Here is a 9,802-nt window from a genome sequence, read left to right as displayed (position 1 = left end):
GTGTTCATTCCTCCACAGCCTGCACAACGGTTTATAAATAAAACAGATAACTGCCCAAACCTGCCAGTGTTTCTTTAAAACAATTCACCCGCATTGATTTCATGTGATTATTACATGTATATCTGTGGGGTGGCAGCTTCACTGTAGCTTGTTTATCCTCTGACTGTAAAGAAGAGTCACATGGTGATACTGTATATAGTGTCTGCTTAGAAAAGAAGCAGGTAACACGTGATGACACTGACTCCTTCCACACACGCACACACACACGTACACTATCACAATGTGTTCAAATGATCAAGTACAGTCTGACAGTCAGAGACCAGTCACGACTTATCCTTCACATTTCAGACTTTGTCATTCAGCACCATGGACAGCGCCTCAGATTTCTTCAACCCTGACTGATGGTGAAGAGAATAATGTGACATTGTCTGGAAATAACAACAAACCAAAAAATGATTTAAAACCACACGTAAATGGTGGGTTCATGTCCAGTTCACATGGCCTATAAGACGCGTAATCATCTCTCTCATGTTATTGTTAATGTGACAAAGGTCTCTTGGGTGTGGGAGGGACAACATGAACATGCAACAACTGCTGGAATATGTGGACCTCAGTTTTCTGATGTAATATAAGAGAAATTTATGTTGTTGTGGCCACAAGCTCAAACATTTGTGATTTATTTGCTGTAAAGCAGCTACTTGCTCTTCTGTGATTTCCACTCCATCTGCGCCCTCTGGTCATGGACTCGAGCACTTCTATGCAACGAGCAATGCGACAAAATGCATCAAAGTAGCCTATATGAAACAGTATTGTTATAAAAAACAACGTATTTTGCTCTTTCTCACAGAGACAAACTGTCTGGTCTTTTGCAACACTTTTTAAGATGATAAACATGCAAACATCCCCTGAGAAATGTGTCCCTGAAACATCTTTGTAAAGCATGTAGCCTAGTTGTCCTGCTTTCAAAGGGGCTACTTGTAACTTTGCAAATGTGAGCTGTTGTTGGCTGGTGGTGATTGTTCTGATTGTCGTCTTTGTAATATAAGACATCATATGACCTCTGAGCAGCCCTATGTCTTCAGCAAACTTAGCACGTTAGCATGCAAACTACAGATAATAAAAGAAGTGACAGAAACAGTAGCAAACATTGGTGCTGCTTTTCACCACTGGAGACTCTTGGTAAGTTACAGAATGAAGTTTGATGCTGAACCTGTAATATATTGACCATAAAACTGGTAAATAACAGCTGTTCGTGCTAATGTAGCTATGCAACACTTTTAAAACAACTCCTTTAGGTGTTCCTGGGCAACAACATCCATTGGATTCCTGCTAACTTGAGTGGTGTTATGTTAGCCGTGACTTTGACCTTTGAGGAAGACAATCGAAAAGTTGTTCACAGGTAGTTAAGTTATTTGCAGGTTTTTTTTTTTATTTTTTTAGAGAAGGCAGAAATGTACCTTAACAGGTAAGGAGCAACAGGTGGTTGAATGTGTAAAAAGTCTTTATAATGGTAGGAAAGTGTGAAAATGTCCACATGACTCATATCAGGTAAGTTAAGAAAGAGTAAATTAAGGTGTTACCTTTTCCCTCCGTGAGGACATTGCAAACTGTTTCAGTTTAGACATGCTTGAAACTGAGGGACGACAATGAAAGAGAAATCAAATTACCCCAAAAACAGACTGCTTTACTTTGCCAAGTGCAGACCATGGGATTAACTATGGTGGGATTTCTTTGTAGTGAGAGAGAGACAGGTGCAGGAACACATTTATTGAATTACACACACAATCACAATATACATCTGAATTCCTGCAGTCTCATTATATGGTGCAGAGTTTTTTTTTTGCCACTATTGTTAAGTTTTTGTTCCAACTGAGGTATCACACGGCTGTTTGTTTATGTTAAACTGCCCCTGAACGCATCCTCAGATCATGTACAACAACATTGAATGATTGAATCCCCATGTTTTCTTTGCTCTTGTTACTGCTGCCAGTGCCTTACAGAGAACATGAACGTCTTCCAGGATGATCTGAACTGTGTTTAAAAAGGCACCGAGCATTTGGTTTCTGGTAAGAAGCCAAAAACGCAACCGTGTTGGAGTTGTTTGCGTTGCTATGGTTACAGCTGTTCAACACTGTAGCTACCAATGGATGTTAAGGTTGGATGTTTTGTTGTTGTGTTCCCAATGAGCTGTTTTTTGGCACATACTTGTGTAATAGAAAAATATTTCCAGTGTTTCACTTTATTTCATCTGAGCCTTTGCTCCATTAGACATGTTGACGTGCCAGACCTTCGTCTCGATAGATTAAAATACTTTTGAATTCTTTTTTCTCTCATTGAGCTCATTGAAATTTCTAGTGCCTGAGCAGAGAACTGGACACTTTAGTCTAAAGCATTTTTTTAAAGCTTGTAATAGATCAATTTAGGTAGGATAACATTCAATGAACCACTCACTAGTGCTTTATTCTGTCTATGAGTCGTTACACTGACACTAATGAGTTGTGCGTAGTCACTGTTGCCTGCCACCATCAAGGTCAGTAAAAATTAGTCTTTTGAGGTTATTCATAACACATAGGCCTATTTTGTATTCTTTCAAATGAATTGCATTTGCACCATAAAACACATTTTAATCCTGCCATATCTCAGTGAGACAGGGAGGAGGTCAGGATGTTTTTGTGCCTCACTGTCTGTGCACTGTTAACCACATCACGCCACAAAGCTGCATTTTAGCCATTGTAAACTCATCACAGAGTTGCTGCAAGCATTAATTCATACATTAAGCGTTAATGCCTCCATGCCACATTAGACCCTGTTGAGTGCTTTGTTACATGACTTTGATTTTTCTTTCCCCCCCTCATCTATTAAGTGATTAATGAGTTAGAAGAAACAATTCATTTATGTCCAAAGGTGCTGCAGGTCAGAAGGAGACATTAAATTGATCCCACCTTGTCTTTTCTGGGACTGGTATAGATGATGACTTCCACACCCGTCTGTACCCTTGGGATCGTCTCGATATCTGGTAATTTTTGCAATATCCCACTAAACACTGCCCTCAGCTGTTCACTGCGCTGCTGCAGCTGGGACCAGGCTCGCCCTTAATTCCCACTGAGGTAATGTGACTGGGGTTAATTACAGTAGGTAACAATCCAGTTTGCAGCCACAATGACCCATTTTATCATCTATGCCTACCTTTACTTTTCTATGCTTTTTCTTACAATTGCTTTCAAATAAGTTACCATGGATACTTTAAATCCTACATGCACAGTAAAACACAATCTAATAATTTAGATTTGTGTTTTGAAGGTGAGTCAGTTGTGTATCGATGCAGCTGTTAGACAACTAATGTGACCATCTGTTGCTGCCTCTGCCTCTCATATGTTGCCATCTTGTGGACAATTGAAAATCTGTCACTCTTCATTTGCACTAATACACTAATTAGGATGCTCATGGGCTCACACATGCAGATTTGAGCCCGGTGACTAAAATAGAGGACGGCGCCAGTTCTCATTGCTGCAGCTACTGTGACAGTCCACACAGACGATCACTGAAGATATGACATGGCACCAGGTAAACGTAGGCGTCTTCGATTATTGGCATCATAAGCTGCAGTAATACTTGAGCTTTTTGATAATAGCTTTATTAATGAGCTTTTCAGTGATGCATAAAAGGCACCACATGGCATTAACATAAATGATCTCGTATTAAAACTGATTTTAAGGGCCTGTATGACTGCAGATCATAAAGGCTGAAAAGCTGTGGTCAGTGGTGGTCATTAAATTTACATTATCTTATTATTTGGCACAAACACTGTATATTTAAAAAATTTTCATTCCTTTTGATGTATCCATTGCCTGCAGTCATCTGCTGCTTTGAATATAATGATATATTAACATTTTAAAGGCCATCTTCGGTCACTGAAATATGAAAAATGTGCATTATGAATGACTATACTCCTGCTTAAAACCTAAAAAACAACCCATATACTGTATATACAGACTCAGCCCACATTGTAACATAATGTTTTTAGCTGTGTTTTTCATTGCACCAGCGCTCATGTCATGTCTTTGCTGTACGACAGGAATGTGCAGATGCACCAGGACTTGCAGTCACATACTATCACCACTTGTGGGAAGTCTAAATCCAGCAATGAAACAACCACGAGTCCACAGACTCCCTGGGTTTCAACTACGTGTGAACAGATATCTTCGAACAGTAGCTCTGATTCCCGACATAATTCCTCATATAAATGTGCAGCAGTTGTTGTATGTAGTATGTATGTAGTCGATTTGATCGCAAAATATTATTGTCTTACATTTATTAAGTGTCTGTCATCTATCATCTGACATCTGTCTTATTAGGTGTCAGAGGTTGCTTCCACATACCCTCATTGACAATCCACTGATCAGTCATATAAGCAATAGAACAACATAACAAAACAACATTACCAACATTGTTATTAAACTTATAAAATACCTGTATAAAATATCAATACATGAATACCTTCATACCAGTGAATATTGAAACATGTATACCATATTCAAAAAATAGCTATATACACAAAATTAGATAAAATATACCAAACTATTCAGGATATTAAAATGCAATATTTCATCTTAATCCATCAGTGGATGAAAGGTTGAATTCTTCAATACAAGGCAGTAAACTCTACTCTCTCTTTTCCTTCTTTCATTCTCATGAAACCTCACATTTCCTTCTTCACTAATAATAATAATACATTTGGGGGTCAATCTTCATCTGACCCCTAAAACATCCAGCTTCTATAGAAAAACTGTAGTGTGCACAGGTGCTGTCCATGATTGAATCCAACCATGACCCTTTTTCTAAATGTTCGACCCCTTCTCTCTCTAAGTGGGACTGAACACTTTATAAATACTGTAGACTGGAAAAGACCCATCTTTCAACACAATAAAATGTGTTTCATGGTGATAAAAGCTGTCATTACAACTGTGGATGAAGCTTTGGTCTTCCTTCGAGGTTGCTCCAAATTGACAAAAACACATTCAAGATGTTTTCATGTGTTTAGAAATACTTCAAATTAGTTTTACCGAGAGGAAACTCTGAAAACTAAAGCGTAGACCTGGAGGGCCGAGGGACGAACCCTCCTGGACTTCCTCAGATGGTTCTGGTCCAGACACAGTCCTGCAGTGTTTAAGATGGAGCCAGAGCCAGACTCTCTCAGCCCCGGTGATGGCTGTCTGGCAGCCATCACCGATCTTGACATCTAACTGCAGTTAATATAAAGTGTGAGATCCCTCTCTCAGCTGTCAGATACCAAAACACTGAGGGGACATTGTGCCTGTTAAAGAGGCTAAAATAAAAAACTGATAAGCAGAACCTGCCTGAGGCATAAGCCACTTGTGTGCCTGCTTAAAGCTTCCTATAGCCAGCAGAGGGCCCTGAAGAGTGCTTCATTTGTCCCTCAAGAGGACTCGAAATGTGCTCGAAAGGTTTAATTTTGTTTTATGGTAACCAACCACACAAAATGACACCACAGGCTCGTTGGCTGATATTACTGGCTTCATCAATTCCTGCTGCCAATGTTAGAGAAAGCTCACTAAAACTGGGTTGGTTAGATTTACAGTAGGTGCAATAACGATCAAGTATTGACAATGATCAATAGTATCGGCTGTGCCGAGGTGGTCTGCTCAGAGTCCCTTAATGGCTTAATACACGGGGTCTGCTCATAAGCACAGAGTCAGGTGAGTCACTGTGGTTAAGGCGCAAAATTGTGTTTCTCATTAACTGAACAACTTAACGGAGACAGTGATTTATAGTGGAAATAACATCTCGACACAGTTTGACCAGACTGTAGGGAATCCCTGACCGCTGACAACAGAGTAAACCAGAATAGACAGCAGCCTCTGCTTAACCATCAGCGGCTAACACAGTAACCCAGATTGCTGAAAATCACCCATTCACCGCTCTGTGCTGTAACCCAGATTGCAATTTTTCACACCATATTTCCATGACAAGCCATCAGCCGTATGCTACAGTACTGGATGTACCAGCATGATAATCAGAATGAAGTTCCATTACATTTCACTTTAAGACGTGGGCGGCGATTCAGAGGTCTGGGACCAGGCTGTGTTCAGATATGTGATGTGAAAATTCAGCCTGATATTCATTTGTTTTTTTTGTTTTTTACTTTGACTGAAATTTATCCCTGTAGGTCAATTTACAGTCAAATGAACAACACTTACAATTGAATAACTTATTTCCTAGTCTGCGTTATATTTACTTATCCTGTTTTAATATATTATTTTTATGCATTAATACCTCTACTTAATTTAATTATACATATGTATGTACATGTTTGAAGGTATGTAAATGCATGAACGTGTAGATACATACATACATCTATAGGATGATAGATGTATGTGTGTCTTACTTATATTTATTTATCTAATCATTTTATTCATTTATTTATTTTATCCACCTATTTCTACTCTTATTATTTAGTTCTTATTTTAATTCCCCCTCCTTCTCTCCCCTTTTTATTTATCTATTAATTTTATTATGTATTTACTTATTTATTTATTCTTATTGTAACTCATTCTACTGTACAGTCTATCACACATTTTCAAAGTCATACGTCAGAAAATGTTTTGTAAAATGTTTAAAATGTTTAACTAAAAAGTTCTAAAAAACAAAACAAAAACCTTTCAGTATATTCAGCTCATCACGTTTCAGCTGTGAAATTCATAAAAGCATATATGTGCTGATTCAACATTTAGGATCAGGATTTGGCATCAACTTCAGAACCCATAGAGCCGGCCTTATACTTCAAGTGTCAATTGTCCAAGCTGCTGCTGCTGCTGCTGCTGGTGTAATGATGTGGGAGTGTTTTCTTGACACTCTTTGAGTCCCTATCAATCATGGTTTGAAAGCCACAGTTTTCCATTAGAAAGCCAAAGAACATGACCATGAGTTCAGTGAACTCTGTGACCTCCCTGAACTCCGGTCCTGAGCCCAGTAGAAAACCTCTGGGATGTGATCGAAAAGGAGATTGGCAGCATGAATGTGCATCTTGTGAATCTGCAGAAATTGTGTGATGCAGTGGTGAGGACTCGTGGAATCAAAGTCACGAAAGACGGAGACTGTTGTTGTCACCAGTATTGGTGTTTGTTTGTAATAAAGGCAAGGCATCTTTATTATAAAGTGTTTACTGAGTGTATCTCTAATCTAAATCTCCATAAAACAAACAATCATGAGCTTTACTATCAGCCAAGTGAGGAGGAGTTAATTAATACATTTATTACTAGCAGACCAAATGAACACTTGATTGTGAAAGTGTGATTGTGACAGTGCAGCAGGGTTATTATAGTTAACTAAAACTAAGACCAAAACTAAAACTAGCAGTGAAAAAATAATTTAGTAAACTGAAATAAAAATAAAAATGACAATTTTTCCAAAAACAAGAACTAAATAAAAACTACAATGAACAATGCAAAACTAACTAAAATTGAATTGTAGATAATATTAACTTAGTTTTAGTTTTCTTAGAGATGGCTTAAGTTGCAGCTCATAGGTAGATAAGAGTGAATGTAATGTGATGAGGACTGGAAAAAAAAAAAAATTTTAAGGAGTTTTTGGGGCTTCGTAGTCCAACAAAAACTTTATACGAGAGTAATAGCGCCCGACACAAAAAGGTCCATAAAACTACACAAAAACCTTGTAATATTCCTCCACACTGCTCGTCCGCTGCAATCCAAGTGTCCTGAAGGGATATAGTCCAGAGTTTACTTGAAACGACGTCATTTAGGACATTTTTACAGCCTCAACAGTCCTGTATTGAATTTACCATGGGCGCACACTCACGTTCACGCGATGCATGCATGAATTGCATGAACGTCAGAACAGCAGACGAGCAGTATGGAGGAATAAAGGGTTTTTGTGTAGTTTTATGGACCTTTTTCTGTCGGGTGCTATTGTCTCTCATATAAGGATTTCGTTGGACTACGAACCCCCCTCCCGGGTCTCCAGATGCACTTTGAGGAATAAAAAACTACTCCGGAGTATTCATCAGCATGCCATGCAGCATGAGGGTGAGTCAATAATGGAATTCATTTTTTGGTGAACTATTCCTTTAATCACTTGTTGAACTAACTAAACCTAAACTGAAATAAAAAAGCAAACTGAAAAACAAAAAAAAACAAAAAAAAACTAATGAAAATTTTAAAACTATAATAACCTTGCAGTGCAGTTCACTGAGCTGAGTGTCTCTCCGCTCATTGTTTTGTTTGTACGACACCTTTAATGTTTTCTCCCAGCAGTTCTCACCAGGGTTGTTGTGGCAGCAGCTGTTTCCAGTGTAAAAAAAAATAAAATATAAAAGCTCTGACAAATCCACAGCACCCAGCAACAAATGGCAAACAGGAAAAGGTTAGCAGTTAGTTATTGAACATAGTGCATTTGCTGCTAAAGAGCCTGCTATTTCCCTCAGGAGCAGCTCTCAGCAGAGTGAGTAACTGTTCCCGTTCCTCCATATTGGCTGGATGCATGAAAAGGCAGCTCTTTGGTAAGGTGTCAAAAAAAAGAAGTTACATGTAAAACTGTGTCAACATTGTGTTTTGCAGCCTCGTTTCACTGCCCCCAAGTGGCCGATAAATCAGTGAAAGGGTTTAAAGGCGGTTGTTGCTCTGCTGATCAAATCACTGATCAGTGCTTCTCTCCATCTGGATCCATTAGTGATTCCCAGTCAGGTGCACTTATTCACTGGTGCCCCTGCTGTTTCCAAGGGGTTTGTGGCAAATAAACAACCAAATGGGAATAAACACCAGTATGAGGAAAGACTAGAATGCAAAAAAAAAAAAACACAGAGGAATTATAATAGTTGAAGTTGGCCATTGGAGATGTTGTTGAAATTGTTTGGTTGTAAATCATGGACACGGCTTAAATATCTAGTTTCTGCCTCTGAAAGTGAGAGAAATACAAATGCAAATCTGACTAAACATTCACTTTTTTTTTCTTTTTGTTTTTACATTTTCATTGGTGTTACAGTAAAAGAAACCAGTTTATCATCATCTATTCATATGAACATTAGGAAAATAAGAGGTGGTGTGAATGAATGAGGGGGTATTCTGTCAGGAACTGCATTACATCATCATATTGACCCTATCATGACCACAGCGGTGACACAGACGTGTTGTGTTGCACCATTTGACAGCAGACAACCACAGCTATCGAGCTGCTGTGAATTATTTTGCATTTGCCATGCAGTCTTCTGATGCGATTGATGCTGATTTTGTGCATTTGTCAGAAATAACCTACAATGCGATTAGCATGGAGAATCAGTGATAACAATAATAACAGAGGATGATATTAAGAAAAACACAAAACAAAGCGTGGCAGCATTTTGTGTTAAATGACAGCAGCGTTTTTCTAAAAATCAGCCGTGAAAGAGAAGTGAAATTGAACAATTTAATAGACATTGAGTGAACAGCTAATAGTGCAGATGACAGGTGAGTGAGAGCAGCACCCTCGAAGAAACAGACATACATTACATGAAATGACGGATGAGTGAGAGCTTTGGTGAGAGGGGCCGATAGTGGGAGGGAGAAAGAGAGAGATACAGACAAAAGGAAAAAAAAAAAAACATTTACAGCCTGCCCTGCCCCCTCATCAGTCTCTAGGGAACAAGGGATTATGGAAATGTATAAATGTAAGAGGGAGGGAGACTGACAGACAGAGAGAGAGAGAGAGAAGGGGGAGAGAAAGAGAGAAAGAGAGGAAGGAGAGAGCAAATAAGAGAGGGAGGGAGGCAGAGCGATCCGATTGGTCGACC

This window comes from Trachurus trachurus (genome assembly GCF_905171665.1).
Source record: "Trachurus trachurus genome assembly, chromosome: 14".
In the NCBI taxonomy this organism is placed as follows: Eukaryota; Metazoa; Chordata; class Actinopteri; order Carangiformes; family Carangidae; genus Trachurus; species Trachurus trachurus.
The sequence above is the reverse complement of the archived record's forward strand: the minus strand, read 5'-3'. Positions refer to the sequence as shown.